Raw genomic sequence first — 21821 nt, forward strand, 5'->3', positions numbered from 1 at the left:
ACATCTCTCCAAGCACAGGGTACAGCATGTTCGGGCCCACAAAATCGGAGCGTGCCCTGCGGGGATACCACGAGGACTCACCCCCGCGAACCACGAGGACCCATCCCTCGCGAACCACGAGGATCCATCCCTCGCGAACCACGAGGTTCCTGCCCTCATGAAACACGAAGACTCGTTCCCCGCCGACGACACACCAGCCCGTCAGCCTGCTGGTTGTGTTACCTACTACACGTTTCAGCGCGAACGAAAAGCGTTGCCGCCCTCACGGCTGTTTTCTCCTAAATCTACAACAACTACAAGTGTTGCCGCCCTCCAAGCAGAGTTTACCCCTCCCGAAAGCAACAACAACCTGGACCGTTGCCGCCCTTTCTCCAGTTTTCCCTTTAACAAATGCAAACGTCTACCGAAGCTGTATACATCGAGGACGGGTCCAACGGGCATCCTGCGGCCGCGATCAACACGTGGAAGTTGCTCTGATCACAGATCAACACAGCAACTTTTCACCCTCCGTTCTGTTAATGTCGTAGCATTATGGCACGCACTGTTCCGTACGTTCCAGCCTCCTGAAGGTTTCGCTCACCAGTCAACGGAGACATCGCCCGCGTCCGCCCAACCTGCCCGTCACTCTGACAAGGCCTGCTGTTTCGCACGTCTCCACGGTCCTTCGCCTGACGGATACACTTTATTCGCCACGACGCGCGTACGGATCCCCTCAAGAGCAGCATCTTCGGAACTCGCTCGCCAAGCCGAGACAGCACGACCACCGAGACCACCAGCTCGTCAGACCATCTCATCCTTGGACTTTCGTTAAAGCGAATTCTGGGGGGGCCCATGTGGCGGTACCACTGGTTGTCCCTTACATTGAGATACATAATTCCCTTTAACTTACCTTACTGTATGTGTCTGTTACTATACCCAGGCTTCTCTCCTGTACTCTGACGTCATGACATCAGAGCTCGGAACCTTCCAACAGTAGAGCTCGGAACCTGCTGGCAGTTGGGTTCGGAACCTGCTGGCAGTTGGGTTCGGAACCTGCTGGCAGTTGAGCTGGGAAACTTCTAGTCAGTCCTCGTGGCGTCCCTGCTGGGGAAAGACCTACACCACGGTGCTCCTACAGTCAGCCATCTTACCGGCTACCTTACCTGATGTATTTAACCTGTTCCTGTAAATAAACAACTTATTTATAGTTCGTCGAAGTCAAACTCTCTTATTTAGTGGCGATCTACACGAACCGCTACAATCCGGTCATTATCACATTGCTGTTTGTGGGAGCTTGCTGTGCGCAAATTGGCTGCCGCGTTTCCACATTACAACAGTGACTACACTTCAAAAAAGTACTTCATTGGCTGTAAAGCGCGTTGGGACATCCTGAGGTCAGGAAAGGCGCTATAGAAATGCAAGTCTTTCATTTTTCTTTACGTTTTACAATCCAACTGTCCTGCTTTAGGCAGTTAATCTAATGCTTAGCTCAATTCTGATGCCCTGAGCTACACTGATACCTGTTGATCTGAAATAACAACAGAAAATGCTGGAAATACTCAGCAGGCCAGGCAGCATCCGTGGAGAGAGAAACAGAGTTAACGTTTCAGGTCTGGGACCCTTCATCAGAACTCCTGTGGATCTGAAGCTGGGAACAGAGACACTCACAGATTGGTAGAATAGTTGCAGCGCGGAAGGAGGCCATTCGGCCCGTTGAGCTTGCGCCAGCTCTCCGCAACTTTGACAATTCTGTGCTAACCAAATGCCAGAGAATTCCTGCTTGGGGATCGCAGCGCTGCGATACTTACCCTCCCACCACAGAGTGGCAGTCTCAAGCATCATCACACTGTGAAGGTAATTCCTGCCATTTCTCCTGGTTTCTTTCCTCAGAGAATAAGACAAAGGAAGAGGCCATGATGAAGGTTTGGCTATCCCAAAATTCAGAGTGACTTTCAAAGCCCTCTATTAAAAGTATAGGCCTAACAGTTTCAATAGAAGGCTTTTACTAACTGTGTGGATACTGGGATAGCCCTGCCTCCATAATGGCCTGTATATTCTGATCCCTACGGGTATGTACGGGCTGTGTACCCACCCGTAGGGACATTGGAAATGCCGGTTTCAGGCATGCGAAGCGTGCGCGCGCTGAAAACTGGCATTTCCGATCTGTCAAGAATGCCCTTGGCCGATCGGACGCCTGCACTGGAGAAGGGCCTCTGCGGGGGGGAGAGTTCCACTTTCCGCAGAACCTCCACTTGCTGAAAACACGGAGAAATCTTATGCCTGGTAAAAGGCGTAAGATCTGCTTTTACCAGCATAAGAGTTGAAAAAAGTAAAGAAAAAATGTTTTTCACTCATTTATAATTTTAAAACACGTTTAAAAAAGGTAAGTTTATTTTTAGCCCCATAAAAAACTTTAGTTATTTTTTCAAAAAATTAAACTTTTGTTTAAAATATTTAATTTAATGTAACTTTAACTCATTTTAAAAACGTGATGGTTTTTTTAAAATTTATTTAATGTTTTACAGTGTTTTTGGGCTGACCTCCATTCATATATTTGACAGGTCTATCTGTCAAAAGTATGAAGGGAGATTCCCTTCTCCTATTGGCTGGCCTGGCCCACGTGATCCCAGGGACGTTTGCGAACCACCTGCGCCCCTGGGGATACGTGGGCCCTGCGCATTTCGACTGTGGAGAGGTCCAGGAGTGGAAGTGTCCGGACCTCGGGAGCCCTCGGGAAAGAGCGTAGATTTTTTCTCCGCTAGGAGGCGTCCGCACGTAGGAAGTCTCCGATCGGAAATTACGGGTTCTTGTCCCCATGCCTTTAATAGCACGATCCAGTGCGAGAAATGAGGAGAAAAAGCAGGACCATCCTACATGCTACAAAGAGAGAACATTGAGAAAGAGAGGTGCGGGGGGGGGGGGAAGAGGATAAGAAAGAGAAGAAATTTGTGACATTTGGCCAACCTCCGGCTGTGGCCCACTCGACGGAGCAGCTTTTGCTGCTGTTGAGGCATATTTCTGTTTTGTCTATGTCAACGCCTTGGGAACACAGCACGTGACAGAAAGGCTTAAGATTTGTTCGGTGTTGACAGCTCCGACTGCACTGAAAAGGTTACAGTCATGGTGCGATCCGGAGACTGCTGGGGGGGGGGTGGGGGGGGGTGGAGGGTGGTGGGGTGGGAGAGTTTTAACAACATAACGAACAGTCGACCAGTAACGGCTCTTTCATTCCATGTGAGTCACGCCAAGGCAGCTGAACCTGAAACTGATTCAACCCAATTAAAGTCCGCGTCTCTTCCACAGCTTAGTGCCAGCTTGGAAAGGTTGGACTTGGTGCCAACTTAAATTAGTTTTACACGTCTTCATCACAAAAAAAACAGAAATGCGATCTAATGAAAGTTCATTGTTCTTCGTGATGGCGCTGGCCAAATTTGGGGAGATTCAGATATTTGTCCCGGCTTTGCACATCACTACTGGTGATTATGGTAATAGCTTGGACTAGTCTACCCCGTTGCTATAGCAATGCATTTTATGATACATCATCTTGCGTACCAGATTGGACGGCTCGGTAATATCAAAAATAACAGCAGAAAATGCAAGCGTGGTGGGGTTTTTTGAGAATTGCTGATCGATGGCAGACGTCAAAGGCCAAGCTTTACATAAAACTTTTTTTTATGAGCGTTACATTTAGATTATTGATCAGGATCGCCTTTGTTTCTAGATGTGCAGATTTTTCATCTTTTTCCTTCAGCGTATTTTCGACACTTCTCTGTAGAAACAGTTTCCAGTGGCAGGAGGGTCGATAGCCAGAGGACACAGATTCAAGGTGACTGGCAAAAGACCCTGAGGCGACACGAGGAGAAAACTTTTTTTTACGCAGCGAGTGGTGAGGATTTGGAACGCGCTGCCTGATGGGGCGGTGGCTATAGATTCAATAGTGGCCTTCAAAAGGGAATTGGATAAATACTTGGAGAAAAAATTGCAGGGATATGGGGAAAGAGCGAGAGGAGTGGGACTGACTGGATTGCTCTTCGAAAGTGCCGGCGCAGACTCGATGGGCCGAATGGCCTCCTTCTGTGCTGTGCCATTCCACGATTCTATGATTCTCCAGTCTCCTATGCATCGCACCATCTGCAACTGAGATGGCAAGTAAGTGCCCGACTCCCAGCCCAATGCTCGGCTGAAACTGGCCACGAGCTACTCTTTTCATTCTTGATGATGGCCTGTACTAGAAGCTTGGGCCCTTCACCTAGGTTTCCAGGTTACATAAATACACAGCAGGAGAATCTGAGGCAAGTGCCTTCCTGATTTGGCCTTGACATAAGAAAACTACTAGGCACTTGGTCTAAGCATTAAACAAAGCTTTAATCAACTGTTTTACAAGATGGAGGTCTAGTTGTGTCCTTCACTAGTTCCTGTTAAGAACGTCCTGTGCAAGCTGGGCCCATGCCCGAGTATTTATACTCTCCCTGGACAGCGCCACCCGCAGGCCGCTCAGTATTATTTCCTAAGTCTTTCTTTCATGAATGACTGATTCATGTCAGGCCTCTCTCCCTATGAGGAAGTAACAGGCCTGACTCACCTCATCAGAACAGTACAGCAAGTCAACATGCAGGGGTTCCTGGGCATGACTAGCCCCCTCCTCCTCTTTGCAGGGCAGCATGGTCAAGGTTTCAACGTACGGTGCCACTCCCACTCACTGTCCAACACTACACAACCAACTTTATGCTTAATTCTAAGTAGGGTTTCTCTCAATGTAGCTGACATGAATCAGTCATTCATGAAAGAAAGACTTATGAAATAATACTGAGCGGCCTGCGGATGGCGCTGTCCAGGGAGAGTATAAATACTCGGGCACGGGCCCAGCTTGCGCAGGACATTCTTAACAGGAACTAGTGAAGGACACAACTAGACCTCCATGTTGTAAAACAGTTGATTAAAGCTTTGTTTAACGCTTAGACCAAGTGCCTAGTAGTTTTCTTACATCAGTACCATCCCAACATACTGGTCAACGGACACACTTTTTAAAAGTTAGTTCATGGGATGTGGGCATCGCTGGCAAGGCCAGCATTTATTGCCCATCCCTAATTGTCCTCGAGAAGGTGTTGGTGAGCCGCCTTCTTGAACCGCTGCAGCCCATGTGGTGAAGGTACTCCCACAGTGCTGTTAGGTAGGGAGTTCCAGGATTTTGACCCTGGAGGCAGACTCAATCACGGCTTTCAAAAGGGAGTTGGATAAGTACCTGAAGGAAAAAAATTTGCAGGGCTATGGTGAAAGGGCAGGGGAGTGGGACTAGCCGGAGTGGGCCGGCACGGGCTCGACGGGTCGAATGGCCTTCTTCCGTGCTATGATTCTATAACCATTTATACCAGTTCTCTTGGACTTCCACTGACCTCGCACCACAGAATCCCCACAGAAATTCCAGGCAAATTCTTCCAATCTCACAGTGCTCCCTTAAATTTTAGACGTCGGAGTTGATGGAGGTTTCCTGTTTTAAGACGCTCCTTAAAACCTACCTCTGTGACCACTTGTCCTAATTTCTTTTCTCATTCTCGGGATGTGTGGGCATCGCTGGCAAGGCCAGCATTTATTGCCCATTGAGTGTCAGCCGTGGCTCAGTGGGCAGCACCCTCGCCTCTGAATCAGAAGGTTGAGGGTTTAAGTCCCCACTCCAGGGACTTGAGCACATAAAGCTAGGCCGACATTCCCAGTGCGGTGCTGAGGGAGTGCCGCACTGTCAGAGGTGCCGTCTTTCGGATGAGATGTTAAACCGAGGCCCTGTCTGCTCTCTCAGGTGGACGTAAAAATCTCATGGCCACTATTTCGAAGAAGAGCAGGGGAGTTATCCCCGGTGTCCTGGCCAATATTTATCCCTCAACCAACATAACAAAAACAGATTATCTGGTCATTATCACATTGCTGTTTGTGGGAGCTTGCTGTGTGCAAATTGGCTGCCGCGTTTCCTACATTATAATAGTGACCACACTTCAAAAGTACTTCATTGGCTGTAAAGCGCTTTGAGACGTCCGGTGGTCGTGAAAGGCGCTATAGAAATGCAAGTCTTTCTTTCTTTTTTATCTCTAGTTGCCCCTTGAGGAGGTGGAGGTGAGCCGCCTTCTTGAACTGCGTCGTAGCGGTTTGTTACAATGGAGTGGCTCGCTCGGCCATTTCATAGAAACATAGAAACATAGAAGATAGGAGCAGGAGTAGGCCATTCGGCCCCTCAAGCCTGCTCTGCCATTTAATGAGATCATGGCTGATCATCCAAATTCAGTACCCTGTCCCTGCCTTCTCCCCATATCCCTTAATCCCTTTAGCCTTAAGAACTATATCTAACTCCTTCTTGAATTTCAGAGGGCAGTTAAGAGTTAACCACATTGCTGTGGGTCTGGAGTCACATGTAGGCGCAGTCCGGGTAAGGACGGCAGATGTTCTTCCCTAAAGGACATGGGTATTAATATTTCCTTATGTGTCTCGTGTGTCAGATTTTGTTTGATAACGCCCCTGTGAAGCGCCTTGGGACGCTTTACTACGTTAGAGGTGCTATACAAAGACAAGTTGGTGTTGTCGTCTAGCCTATGTTGCTGAGGCTAATTGTAGAGCCCATAGCAGCAGCCTAGCTGAGGATAGCTAACCCAGAAGAGCCTCAGGATTGAACCTGGAACCTCCCGATGACTCAGCTGCTCCTGCTAAACTTGGTGAGCCGTGAAGGGATCAGATGACTCGGCCCTTCTGTGCTGTGTGTCCTCTCCTATATGTGCTGCGTGTTCAGAGTTGCAGGTACTTGGGATCAAACTGCAAGGCTGTAATTCAATCAAGGGGTTCTGATGATGTAATTAACTACAAGACTGAAATGCGTGCAGTTCCTCAACATCAACAGTCCCAGATTGAATTGCAATCTTGGAGTCACTTCCAGTCAATGCTTTTTTAATATACTATATATATTTATTCAACACTTTTATGTGTCTTTTTTATTTGTCAATTTTCAACCCTCCTCTTCTAAAGACGTTTGACTCGTACTGAAGCACGACTCCACAAGCGTTGGCCGCCCTCAATATTTCACCCAAGCCTCTATTCACCATGTGCACGCCCAGATCGTGAGCGTTGACAGGCATTTTTCGCCATATTAGCGGCAGCACAGATGATCCCAATCCTGTCCTCATCGGATGCGCACACGCGTGCACGCACGCACATACACTAGGACATACACAGCTGCACATACAAACATGCATGCACATGCATGCTCACACACACCTGCACATAAACATACACCCATGCACACGCATGCACACAAGCATGTATACACACATGCATGCATACACACGCGCGCGCACACGTACATACACACATGCATGCACACACTTCACACATACACGCACACATACACACATGCGTGCACACACACATGCACATACACACACACACACTTATGCATACACATACACACGCACGCACACACGCATGCACACACGCATGCATACACACGCATGCATACACATACACGCATACACACGCACGCATGCCATTACACACACGCACACACACTCGCGCACACATGCATGCATACACATACACACAAACAGACGCACGCATGCACACACGCACATACACACACACACACACTTTCCAAAAAGCACCACTGGGTAGCAATCAGAAGCAGGAACCCTCACTGGTGCTTCCGTTCCCTAGCCTGGGGACCTGGAGACAATTAGAATACCCTACTGACAGCCCGACTAGCTAGCTCGGCACAGACCTGGGGCTTTGCTGGCCTCAATGATTCAGATCCACACCAGGCAGTGCCCTGAGCATCGAACACCAAGGGATGCCACCGACATTCTTACCAAGAAAATCGGCAGTATTTAAAGATTGAGCATCGCTACTAAGTGAGCCAGCGTGGCCAGCATGAGATGTGCTTTAATCACCTCTGCATCTCCCTCACCGGCTTCGATCAGAACCATTAGTCGTGAGGACAAAAGCCACTGCGAGTGCCTATCTCTACCTATAGTGAGACAAGGTGAGTAAGAGTCTGCAACCTTTTCAAAACGTCTTCAGCACAAACATGCTACTCGGCCTAATTTTCAAGCAGAAGGATTTTGAATGATGTTAGTGCTGCGTTTGATTGCGGACATAGAAACATAAAAGATAGGAGCAGGAGAAGGCCATTCGGCCCCTCGAGCCTGCTCCGCCATTCAATGCGATCATGGCTGATCATCCAAATTCAGTACCCTGTCCCTGCCTTCTCCCCATATCCCTTGATCCCTTTAGCCTTAAGAAATATATCCAACTCCTTCTTGAATATATTTAATGAATTGGCCTCAACTGCCCTGTGTGGTAGAGAATTCCACAGGTTCACCACTCTCTGGGTGAAGAAATTCCTCCTCATCTCCGTCCTAAATGGCTTACCCCTTATCCTTAGACTGTGACCCCTGGTTCTGGACTCCCCGGCCATCGGGAACATCCTTCCTGCATCCAGTCTGTCTAGTCCTGTTAGAATTTTATAAGTTTCAATGAGATCCCCTCTCATTCTTCTAAACTCTAGCGAATATAAGCCTAATCGACCCAATCTCTCCTCATACGTCATTCCTGCCATCCCAGGTATCAGTCTGGTGAATCTTCGCTGCACTCCCTCCATAGCAAGAACATCCTTCCTCAGATAAGGTGACCAAAACTTCACACAATACTCAAGGTGTGGTCTCACCAAGGCCCTGTACAACTACTGCAAGACATCCTTGCTCCTGTACTCGAATCCTCTCTCTATGAAGGCCGGCATGCCATTTGCCTTCTTAACCGCCTGCTGCACCTGCATGCTTACCTTCAGCGACTGGTGCACAAGGACACCCAGGTCTCGTTGCACTTCCCCTTTTCCCAATCTATTTCCAGACTGAGGGAGGTAAGAAGTCACGGAGAAAGTCAGAGAAGAAGATGGTTGGGCATAGGAATAGAGGAATAGAGCCCCTCGAGCCTGTTCCACCATCAGTTTCAGTGTTAGAACGGTTACAGCACAGAAGGAGGCCATTTGGCCCGTCGAGCCCGTCCCGTGTTGTACAGACTGGGCTTGTATTCCCTCGAGTATAGAAGATTAAGGGGTGATCTAATTGAGGCGTTTAAGATGATTAAAGGAGTTGATAGGGTGGATAGAGAGAAACTATTTCCTCTGGTGGAGGGAGTCCAGAACAAGGGAGCATAACCTTAAAATTAGAGCCAGGCCGTTCAGGGGTGATGTCAGGAAGCACTTCTTCACGCAAAGGGCAGTGGAAATCTGGAACTCTCACTCCCAAAAATCTGTTGAGGCTGGGGGTCAATTGCAAATTTCAAAACGGAGATTGGTAGATTTTTGTTAGGCAAGGGTATTAAGGGTTACGGAACGATAGATGGAGTTAAGATACAGATCAGCCATGGTCTAATTGAATGACGGAACAGGCTCAAGGGGCTGAATGGCCTACTCACGTTCAACCATCTTCCGCTCTAACTTTCTCAGTGCAGGAAACTCTTTTTTATCCGGCACCGACGGGACCGGCGTGGTGCCGGTTTTAAAAAGTCCGGATTATGGTAAAAGGTACGAGAGCTCCGTACACAGCAACAAATCCAGGCTTCCCTGTTGCTTAGCAACAGGTGCAGGAACCCCGCCACAAGATCCAGGCGTCCCTGTTGCTTAGCAACAGGTGCAGGAACCCGGTTACACAGCCACAGATCCAGGAACGGCCACTAATATGAAGTAAAACTTAACCTGAACCTACTCCTGAATTTTGCTGGTTAACAGAGATTTAGGTGCCGGCAAATCGAGAGTTTCCTGTAACTTCTTACCTCCCTCAGACTTCTGCAGTCTAAAGTCATACCCAGGTATTGCATCACCTAATCAGTATCTCTTGACTTAGCCCACCCACGCCTTTCAACCTGGTCTCGTCCTGGGCCATGGAGCTTTGCCTTTCGGGACGGGTTTCTTTATAATAAAAGAAAACATTGATAGTAAAATAGGGGAGACACAGAGAAACTACCTTCTATGGTGGGTGAATCCAGAACAGGGGGGCATGATCTTAAAACAAGAGCGAGGCCATTTCGAATTGAAAGCAGGAAGGGTAGTGGAAAACTGGAACTCGGCCCACCAAAAGGCCGTGGATGCTGAGGGTCTATTGAAATTTTTCCAGACTGAGATTGCTAGAGTTTTGTTGGGTAAGGATATCAAGGGTTACGGAACAAAGGCTGGTCAATGGAGTTGAGGTACAGGTCAGCCGTGATCTAATTGAACAGTGGAACAGGCTCGAGGAGCTGAATGGCCTACTCACGTTCAACCATCTTCTGCTCTAACTTTCTCAGTAACTTCTTACCTCCCTCAGACTTCTACAGTCTAAGGTCAAACTCAGGTATTACATCACCTAATCAGTATCTCTTGACTTAGCCCACCCACGCGTTTCAACCTGGGTCATGCAACATTTGACCCCTTGTGACCCCACCTCATTGTTCTTTGATGTAATGTTTTCCTGACTGACCTGTTTGGACACCATTCACACCTTTGATTGCTGTGATTATCTCTCTGCCGAGGTGTGATAAAGGGCAGTTAGAAAGATTACCTGTAATCATCTGGCATTATTCTCTGACTATATATGCTGTGCCTATATGTATCTCTCCACTTCACCTGATGAAGGAGCAGCGCTCCGAAAGCTTGTGATTTCAAATAAAGCTGTTGGACTATAACCTGGTGTTGTGTGACTTCTTACATATGATCTAATTGAACAGTGGAACAGGCTCGAGGAGCTGAATGGCCTCCTCCTGTTCCTAATGGTCACACAGCGTACTGGATGCACGTGACTGATATCAGTGACCCTCCCTATGCCAGCCAAGCAACCAATCATAGCAATTCTTTAGAGGTCTTTCAGATTATGAAGGGGTTCGATAGGGTAGATGTAGAGAAAATGCTTCCACTTGTGGGGGAGTCCAAAATAGGGGCCATAAATATAAGATAGTCACTAATAAATCCAATAGGACACCATCCAGGACAAAGCAGCCCGCTTGATTGGCACCCCATCCACCACCGTGGCTGCAGTGTGTACCATCTACAAGATGCACTGCAGCATCTTCGGCAGCATCTCCCAAACCTGCGACCTCTTCCACCTAGAAGGACAAGGGCAGCAGGTGCATGGGAACACCACTACCTCCAAGTCGCACACCATCCTGACTTGGAAGTATATCGGCCGTTCCTTCATCGTCGCTGGGTCAAAATCCTGGAACTCCCTCCCTAACAGCACTGTGGGGGTACCTTCACCACACGGGACTGCAGCAGTTCAAGAAGGCGGCTCACCACCACCTTCTCAAGGGCAAGTAGGGATGGCCAATAAATGCTGGCCTTGCCAGCGACGTCCAGATCCCATAAGTGAATTTTTTAAAAATTCAGGAGAAACTTCTTTCACCAGAGAGTGGTTAGAATGTGGAACCCGCTACCACAAGGAATTGTTCAGGTGAATAGCATAGATGCCTTTAAGGGAAAGCGAGATAACTACATGAGGGAGAAAGGAATAGAAGATAGAATTAGATGAAGAGGGGTGGGAGGAGGCTCGTGTGGAGCATAAACACCGGCACGGACCAGTTGGGCCGAATGGCCTGTTTCTGTGCTGTAAAGTCGATGTAGTCATTGCGGCACAGCAGTTGGTTTGTCAAGTTGATCAACTGATACCAGCAACAAATGCAATGTATAGCACCTTGCCTAACATATATATAGACAATGAAATCCAATCCTAATACAGTACCTCTGGCTAGTGATATAATACAAGTGAGAACTGATTGTCACTCTCTGCCATGATACTCCTAAGGTGAAGAAAACAACAAAGGAAAACTAGAGAAAGAAAGAAAAAAAGATTCACATTTCTATAGCGCCTTTCACAGCCACTGGACATCTCAAAGCGCTTTACAGCCAATGAAGTACTTTTTTGGAGTGTAGTCACTGTTGTAATGTGGGAAACGCGGCAGCCAATTTGCGCACAGCAAGCTCCCATAAACAGCAATGTGATAATGACCAGATAATCTGTTTTAGTTATGTTGATTGAGAGATAAATATTGGCCAGGACACCGGGGATAACTCTCCTGCTCCTCTTCGAAATAGTGCCATGGGATCTCTTATGTCCACCTGAGAGAGCAGACAGGACCTCGGTTTAACATCTCACCCAAAAGACGGCACCTCCGACAGTGCGGCACTCCCTCAGCGCTGCACTGGGAGTGTCAGCCTGGATTTATGTGCTCAAGTCCCGTGGAGTGGGACAACCTTCTGACTCTGGAACAGTTCCCATGGATTGGAGGGTAGCTAATGTAACCCCACTATTCAAAAAAGGTGGTAGAGAGAAAACGGGGAATTATAGACCGGTAAGCCTGACATCGGGAGTGGGGAAAATGCTAGAGTCCATTATAAAAGATGTAATAGCAGAGCACTTCGAAAACAGTGACGGAATCGGACAAAGTCAACATGGATTTACAAAAGGTAAATCGTGCTTGACTAATCTACTGGAATTTTTTGAGGATGTAACTGGTAGAATAGATAAGGGAGAACCAGTGGATGTGGTATATTTGGACTTTCAGAAGGCTTTCGATAAGGTCCTGCATAAGAGATTAGTGTGTAAAGTTAAAGCACATGGGATTGGGGGTAAGGTACTGACTTGGATAGAGAACTGGTTGGCAGACAGGAAGCAAAGAGTTGGAATAAATGGGTCTTTTTCCGAGTGGCAGGCAGTGACTAGTGGGGTACCGCAGGGATCGGTGCTAAGACCCCAGCTATTCACAGTATATATTAATGATCTAGACGAGGGAACTAAATGTAATATCTCCAAGTTTGCAGATGACACAAAACTGGGTGGACATGTGTGCTGTGAGGAGGATGCCGAGAAACTCCAGTATGGTTTGGACAGGTTGGGTGATTGGGCAGATGCATGGCAAATGCAGTATAATGTGGATAAATGCGAGGTTATCCATCTCGGTGGCAAAAACAGGAAGGCAGATTATTATCTGAACGGCAATAGATTGGGAGAAGGGGAAGTGCAACGAGACCTGGGTGTCCTTGTGTACCAGTCACTGAAGGTACCAGTCACTGAAGGTAAGCATGCAGGTGCAGCAGGCAGTTAAGAAGGCAAATGGTATGTTGGCCTTCATAGCGAGAGGATTCGAGTAAAGGAGCAAGGGTGTCTTGCTGCAGTTGTACAGGGCTGTGGTGAGACCACACCTTGAGTATTGTGTGCAGTTTTGGTCACCTTATCTGAGGAAGGATGTTCTTGCCATGGAGGGAGTGCAGCGAAGATTCACCAGACTGATACCTGGGATGGCAGGAATGACGTATGAGGAGAGATTGGGTCGATTGGGCTTATATTCGCTGGAGTTTAGAAGAATGAGAGGGGATCTCATTGAAACTTATAAAATTCTAACAGGACAGACTAGATGCAGGAAGGATGTTCCCGATGGCGGGGGAGTCCAGAACCAGGGGTCACAGTCTAAGGATAAGGGGTAAGCCATTTAGGACAGAGATGAGGAGGAATTTCTTCACCCAGAGAGTGGTGATCCTGTGAAATTCTCTACCACAAAAGGCAGTAGAGGCCAATTCATTAAATATATTCAAGAAGGAGTTAGATATATTTCTTAAGGCTAAAGAGATCAAGGGATATGGGGAGAAAGCAAGGACAGGGTACTGAATTTGGATGATCAGCCATGATCTCATTAAATGGCGGAGCAGGCTCGAGGGGCCGAATGGCCTACTCCTGCTCCTGTCTTCTATGACTCAGAGGCAAGAGTGCTATCCACTGAGCCACAGAGAGATAATAAGAAATCCGTACATGTCTATCCGTACATTGCAAAGAACATCCTCTAAAGCATGTCTTGTATAGCATACGTGGGATTATGCATATCCCAGTGAAGCAATGCCCACCTGCCCGCCCCCCCCCATCCCAGTATACTAGTGTGGGAGCTGGAGAAAGGAGCTTCTGTGCTCTTTGATTCCCACACTCGCCCGCCTGCCATGTAATGGTAAAATATGTAAATGTCCAATGTAAGTAAACAAGGACTATATTTGATTGGGACTCGGTAATATCTGTCAGTCTGTTTGAGATAGCAATCCAGCTGATGACACAGTCAGATCTATTCGATTAACTTGCTGCCTCATCAGTCACCGCCAGTCACCTATTATCCTCCATTTACTTAACCAATTAAACGGATGTAAATAAGTCTTCCGTGTTTCAAAAACCCCTTTCTTCCCAAACCTTCCCCTAAATCAACTTGATGACCTAAAGCGAACTGAGTGCCAAGTAGCAGGGGGTATAAAGGGAGGCTTGCAAGCCAAAATCGTGGAGATGGCCAATAAGCCCATCCACTCCTGTATCAGTTCAAAAATGTGGTTTGCGTGTTTTAAGCTGTTCGAAGCCTTAGTTGTTCTGATAATTACAGTGGGCTCAATGATTCCAGCCTGATTTGCACCGTCAAACATTTTCCTCTTTTAAAGGATATTGTAGCCTCCTTCAATAAAACTCCATCTAACCTAAACCGGTCCCAAAGTTATCAGGCAATCTGACATCTCTTCACAGTTGTGCAATGTTATATGTGTTTATAACATTGTGGCCCCGATTTTAACTCCGGGTGGATTCCCCGCTCAGGCCTGAGCTAAAATTACAGTCGGGTCTCAACGATGTCATCGGGCCGCAACACGTGTAAAGAAGGACCCCGTTGGCTCCGGGCGCCCGTCCATGCCGCCTGCTCAGGGCAGCAGGTTAAAATTGCAGATGTTGCGACCGTGGCGGCTTACGGACAGGTAAGAGCCAGGGGGGGGATTTTAACCGCCCGCCCGCCAGGTTTCTGCTGTGCCAATAGGCTTAAAATCGCCCCCTCTCTCGACCTGCAATTCAGGTCGACACTAGAGCCTAGGGTTTGCCAAGTCTTGTTGGAAGTATTCCTGAAAGTTTCATCCTCCAACTGCCCCGCCCAGTCAAACAGCCTTTTCTCTCCGCACCCCCCCCCAAACCCCCATCTGCAATATTTTTTATAAGTAGAAGGCAAAAGTGTTAAAAGAAAATTAAATAAAAGCATGCAATTATTTCATTCCCCTATGATTTTTCTCCTGGGTTTCTCTCAGAAGACTAATCTTTAATTCCAGGATACTCCAGGACAATCCTGGACGGTTGACGATCCTCCTCGATAGAAATGGCGAATTAGTTGTTGGAAAATCCCAATTCGAACGGGACAGTTAAAAGACGTGAGCGGGACTTGGCAGCAAGAACCAAACCCAGGGACAGCCATCTTCAGATCCAGACCATAGAAATGTACAGCATAGTCGGAGGCCGTTCAGCCCGTTAAAGAGCTCTCTGATTAATCCCACTCCCCTGCCCCTTTCCCCATAGCCCTTTGCAATGGGGCCCTTTCCAAGTGTATATCCATTTCCCTCTTTTGAAAGTCTCTATTGAGTCTGCTTCCACCACCCTTTCAGGCAGCGCATTCCAGATCACAACAACTCACTGCATAAAACAAATTCTCCTCGTCTCCCCTCTGGTTCTTTTGCCAGTTACCTAAAATCTGTGCCCTCTGGTTACCGACCCTCCTGCCAGTGGAAACAGTTTCTCCCTATTTACTCTATCCAAACCCTTCATAGTTTTGAACACCTCTATTATATCAAGATTATTAAAGGCAAGGCGACTGAAACCCACTGGCATCGCGTCGCCACAAGTTTGCTTAACCACGGTATTGTTTCAATTCGAACTTCTTTTTAATAAAATGAATGAATAAAGAAATTCAGTTCATCGTCCAGCAGCAGGTGCAACTCAGAGGGTCTGGGGTCTCCGAGAAATGCTATGCATTTCCCACGGACTTAACAATGACTCCCAGCCAATCACAACTTTCCCTCAAGCCACACCATGAAGGGATTTTTCCAGTCCACTTGTAACCCTGTCATACATTGTTTACATGAAGCACCACCAGAGAATACCAGCAAAAGCCCTTTTATGCAATAGCTATGTATTAAAACAGTATTTGATGCATTGTGGCTAGGGAATAACTGCTTTTCTGACATACAAGGAAATATAATGACTTTGTCTGTACACATAACTCAAGGATCATAGAAAAGGCGCTATATGGACAAGATATTAAAATGTGTCTTACCTTCTTGATTATTTAAGTTCAAAACCGATTATATCCTTGGGCGTTTCAGTTCCTATCACAGCAGATTAAAATCCCCTGGTCCTCTTAATGTCTATTTTGTTTAGTAAAAAAGGTACTCAATTGCCTTTTAAGGATTCAGGGTCCTTGTATGTGTCTGAGTCTCAGTTCCAAAGGCTGGAACCCTGCAAGGAAAATAAATTTTACCAAAAAAAATTGATAAAATCGCAGAGACACAGACCTTACCTCAAACAGCAACTCAGAACACGAGAGTACGACACAGACAGTAAATGAGGAAGATGATACAAACATGTATACAGAGAGAGAGAGATCTAAATAGATAGATGAATGGAAATGTACATAGAGAGAAATAGAGATGGATACATGCATCGAGAGAGAATTAGATACATGCAGCAATAAAGAAATAGTGGAATAGATATAAATAGAGATAGAGATAGAATTAGAGATATAGAGATAGATATAGATTTATAGATACATTCATAGAGATAAAGAGAGAAATATAGATAAATGCTGAAAGAGATATAGATAGATAGATAGATAGATAGATAGATAGATAGATAGATAGATAGATAGATAGATAAATGCTGAAAGAGATAGATAGATGGATAAAGGATAGATAGAAAAATAAATAGGTGGATTGATCGTTAGATAGATAACAGATATATAGATAGATAGAATTTATGTAGCCAAACAGACTTCAAAACAGATTGACAGGCAGATTTTTTGTGTACATCAGTAGATGGCTTTTGTCTTAATAGACATGACAGAATATATACTTCTCTGTACATTATATATAAGATCTAATACAATATATATTTAGTGCAAATAATGCATAACATCCTATAGACAACACATATTTAACAGGTTTTCACTCACATTATAGCAATCAATAATATATATTAGGTGTATTATTTATACACATCCCTAAATAGATACAGGTGCTGACATACATGCATAAACAAACCGATAGTTATGTCCATGTACCGTGATTCTTACAATTCATGCATTATAGATCAGAACTCTCAAATCACGATTCCCCTTGTTTGGCTGCGCACAGCATTGCAAATTTGTTTTAACAGTCTCAGATCAGAGGTCTTCAACATCTGGTAACTAAAGCAGAATACTAAAGAACTCCACACCGTTACCAGATTTCCGAGAGATGTTAACAGTGAAGTTCCTGAAGTTAAAATCATTCGACACAAACTTTTTTGTTTTACCAACTGCGCCTATGTATCAATCCACACATCTGGTTATCTATCTATCCACCCTTCCATATCATTCCAGATATGACGTCTGGTCGGTGCTTCCATATACCCCAACATTCCCTGGGTCCAACATAGTCTCGATCTTGTCTAACTAGTTATGATGCAAAATAGATTTCGAGACATAACATGCAATCTCCTACATGCAACAGTCTGTAGCTACACATCCATACATGCAGCCACCTACCCATAGTATTTGTTGTAAGTTGATGCATATATAGTTAAATAGATGTGTGCCCAATACAGATGCATTTAGCTTGTACAATGCAAGGTAGTAGCTCTATCTTCATAATCACCTATTCAAAGGCTATTCTTAGGAGCAGGGTGACTGCAAATATGAATCATTAGCCCGCTGAACACATCAGTCCCATGTTACAGTGCATGTCAGTAGATCTGTACACTGCACGGAGCAGGGTCATTCAATCCGTTGTCACTTAAACTTACAGCCCAGGCATTGAGTCTTGACTGACAGGTAGAAATGAAAGATCCCGGGTGGAGATTCCAACTCAATGAATCTGAGTGGGGGGGTTTTTTCCCTCTTAAATACACAGTTTTGCTGCAAGGTTCTGTCCCTTCATTATAGAGTAAAAGATTGCTGCAATATATATCACCCGTGCAATCATCAGTCAAGCCCCTGAATTAAGTATTATGAGATCTTTTGGTAGGAATACAATGTAATCATATTCATGCTCCATTTAATCAAAATCACACACGCACACACATACAGACACACACAAATCACTTCTCGCCAAGGTGCAGTACTCACAGTTTTAAAAGCCCTAAGACTTGCAAATTTCATTACAATACCATAATCCACCAACCACTCAGCCCCTGTGAATCCACTGACTGAGGGGTAGCCAGCTTACCAAATAGATTCCACGTCAGATAATGGGCACAAATTTATAATGCTTTTTTTTTCTCGTGCTGATAATTCATTCCTCTGCTATTTCTACTTTAGTCAACCACTGTTGCATTTTTTTAAACCATTCCCCCTTTTCCAAGAGAGCTTTCATTTTTATTTAACCAGATCCTTGATATCACAAACCATCCTTTATTTAAAAAAAGAGAACTTGCAGCTTCAGGTCTCACACACACACACACACACTTGCACTGCATGCAAAAACGAGGAATAGAGAGATTTTGTTTTCCTCTTGCTCAGAAAGCTAGGTTAAAAATATTCTATACCTTAGACAGAAAGGCTGCTTCCATCTCCAAGGCTGACCCACAAATGGCTCCTCTTGCCAACGTGTGAAGGAAAAATCCCCTTAAATGAAATTTTGAGGACTGAATGGATAATAGCTGCTGTGAGTTCTGCAGTGCCGCTGCTTGGATGTGTGCTTGAGCAGCTAACTCCACTCTGTAGTCTCTCGCTGGCTGGCTGGCTCTCTCTCTCTCTCTCTCTCAATCTCTCTCGTATATACACACACACACACATATACACACACACACACACATACATAGAGAGAGAGAAGGCTGCTGTTGATGCCGAGGCTCAGGGCTCCTGCACCAGGCTGGAATTTTATTGGCATTTAAAAGAAAGTGATTAATTCAGGCTGGTTTGATTGAAAATGTTTAGCTTCAGCACTGCAACATGCTGCTCCCAGCTGGAGTGAGGCTTTTCTAGACAGCCAGACTGAGTTGGGAAGATATGGAATATTAAAAAAAAATTGTGCAATGTGTATTTTTACATCTACATCCATAATTATGTTCTCACTCCTGACACGTCTTTACTCGCACCAGACGATTTATTTTAAAGGGGTAATAGGCCGTCCTTCTTTTCCTCTTTCTGGAGGGCTCCCCAAACACTATTCGCTCTCCCCCAGCGGAGGGACAGGTGGAAACTTTCCCCGAGGCCCCTGCCCTGAACACTTGACGGCCAGGAGGCTTGAGAAAGTAGCCCAAGGGTGATTAGCCCTGCCACGTTGCACCAGCTCTCGAGGGAGAAGCAACCAATCCCCACCTGGCACCGCCCCGTGACAGGAATACCAACAAACTAGTTTCGGGGTCGGACGGTCTCGTTTATGAGAGGGCCAGCCAGAAACTTTCGCATTGTAAAGTAACCACCAGAGCATAGTGGTTAGCACTGTTGCCTCACAGCGCCAGGGACCCGGGTTCGAATCCGGCCTCGGGTGACTGTCTGTGTGGAGTTTGCACATTCTCCCCGTGTTTGCGTGGGTTTCCTCCGAGTGCTCCGGTTTCCTCCCACAGTCCAAAGATGTGCAGGTTAGGTTGATTGGCTATGATAAATTGACCCTTAGTGTTAGGGGGATTAAAATGTGTGGGGTTACGGAGATAGGGTGGGATATGTGTTGGTGTAGGGGTTACGGGGATCGGGTGGGATATGTGTCGGTGCAGGCTCGATGGGCCGAAATGGCCTCTATCTGCACTGTGGGGTTTCTGTGATTCTGTGAAGTCCATCGTGTGCTTCATGATGTGGAAGCATTAATCGTTGAGCTTATTAAGCTTTGCGATTCATTATTATCACCAAGACAGGAATACTCAGAAAGCAAGCCATTATCCCAGCCTTAGCCTGGCCCTGTCTGACTTTGGACTTGGAAAAAGAGTAACAAGCCTACCTCACAATGATCTGAGCACCTCCTAAACCCGCGATCTCTTCCACCTTGAAGGACAAGGGGCAGCAGGCGCATGGGAACACCACCAACTCCAAGTTCCCCTCCAAGTCACACACCATCCTGACTTAGAAATATATCGGCCGATCCTTCATCGTCACTGGGTCAAAATCCTGGAACTCCCTGCTTAACAGCACTGTGGGAGCACCTTCACCACACGGACTGCAGCGGTTCAAGAAGGTGGCTCACCACCACCTTCTCAAGGGCAACTAGGGATGGGCAATAAATGCTGGGCCTTGCCAGCGATGCCCACATCCCATAAGCGAATTTTAAAAAATATGGTTGAGATTAGGAACTTAAGTGGAGGGGAACTAGAATTACATAGAATGTACAACACAGGAACAGGCCAATACAAAAGCAAAATACTGCGGATGCTGGAAATCTGGGAAAAAAAACAGAAAATGCTGGAAATACTCAGCCGGTCAGGCAACATCTGTGGAGAGAGAAACAGAGTTAACGTTTCCGGTCGATGACCCTTTGTCAGAACTGGAAAAAGTTAGAGATGTAACAGGTTTTAAGCAGGTGTAGGGGCAGGGAAAGTGGGGAGGGAAGAACAAAAGGGATGGTCTGTGATAGGGCGGAAGGCAGGAGAGAATAAATGGCGAAAGGGATGATGGTGCGAGGCAAAAGGAGATGTAAATGGGACAAGTAAAGAAACAAAAGATGGGTCTAGAGGAGGTGTAAATGGGAATGGCAGAATCATCAACAGCTGCCGTCCGAAAAAATGGGGGCAGAGGTTATGATCTGAAACTGTTGAACTCGGTGTTGAGTCCGGAAGACTGTAAAGTTGATAGAAAGATAAGGTGCCGTTCCTCGAGCTTACGATGAGCTTCATTGGAACAGTGCAGGAGAGGTCAGAGTGGCAGCGGTCCGGCGAATTAAAATGGCAGCCGACCGGAAGCTCGGCGATCACGCTTGCGGACTGAATGGCGGTGTTCCGCAAAGCGGTCACCCAGTCTGCACAGAAACAGGCCATTCGGCCCAACTAGGCTATCCCGGTATTTATGCTTCACCTCCTCCCGCCCTACCTCATCTAACGCTATCTGCAGAATAAAAGTTGTGTCCCGCAGTTGCCCTTTACTTCGAGTTCCCGATTCTTAGGTGTGTGGGATGGTAAAGGACCTGATGCTTCAAACTGTTGTTGTGCCAAGGGCTGTATTTCTTTGTTGCTAGTTTTGTCCCGTTTGTGAGATTGTTGGTATCATTGTACAACGCATTGATCAGCTTCCTCTGCAAATGTTGTTCCTCTGCCGAGCTGTTAAGGTAGGATCTCCGTGTGGTTTGCCCGTAGAACCACTTCTGAGAGACACAGGCTGGGATTTTCCTCTTCAGTGCACCTCGCATGCACACACACACACACACACGTAGAGCCAATATCAGAAAATTGCACATCCCAGCCCATAATTTCCCAACCATTAAGCTAGAAGCACTGAAGTGACAATTCTCAGCCACAGTATCTGCAGTAGTTTGTGCGCATTTAGGAGAAGCTGTCAAAAGAAAGTTAACCTTGCAGAAACAGGAGGAGAGAACATTCAGCAGTAAAGAACCTACAATGGGAAGGTGAAGACGGGGAACTGTCACACCCATTTTCTCCCTTCTCCTCTTGATTGCTTTTGGTTGACCGCTCCCCAGGTGCCACCTCTCGAGTGCCTCACACATTCTTCCTGTGTGTGCCCCCAGTAGAGTTGGCAGGCTATTTCTCCACAGCGGGGGGTCTCACTGGGCGCCCATCTTGTCCTGACGCTCGTGCCTGTTTTCCAGTGTTAGTCATTGAATAGTGATCAGGAGTGGGAACCCAGGCTCATTTTCCCCTCCCTGG

The 21821-nt window shown here is 46.5% G+C and overlaps 1 protein-coding gene across 2 annotated transcripts in view; it reads right to left on the reverse strand.

Annotated features, from left to right (window-relative positions):
• The window catches only part of LOC147099468 (protein phosphatase 1 regulatory subunit 29-like), a 566107-nt gene extending 547370 nt beyond the window's left edge, over window positions 1–18737 (reverse strand). Inside the window, exons 1-2 of one of the 2 annotated variants that reach the window (XM_085969640.1) lie at window positions 18558–18737; window positions 16093–16274 (exon numbers count right to left, since the gene is read on the reverse strand). The gene's annotated coding sequence lies outside the window, so the exon portion shown is untranslated. Of the gene's footprint in view, window positions 1–16092; window positions 16275–18138; window positions 18518–18557 lie in introns of those variants that run through there. The other variant, XM_085969642.1, reaches the window with a different exon arrangement.
• Window positions 18738–21821: the final 3084 nt, after the last annotated feature.

The sequence above is a fragment of the Somniosus microcephalus genome, chromosome 28 (genome assembly GCF_052327205.1).
Source record: "Somniosus microcephalus isolate GS21.2 chromosome 28, FLI_Smic_1.0, whole genome shotgun sequence".
Lineage (NCBI taxonomy): Eukaryota > Metazoa > Chordata > Chondrichthyes > Squaliformes > Somniosidae > Somniosus > Somniosus microcephalus.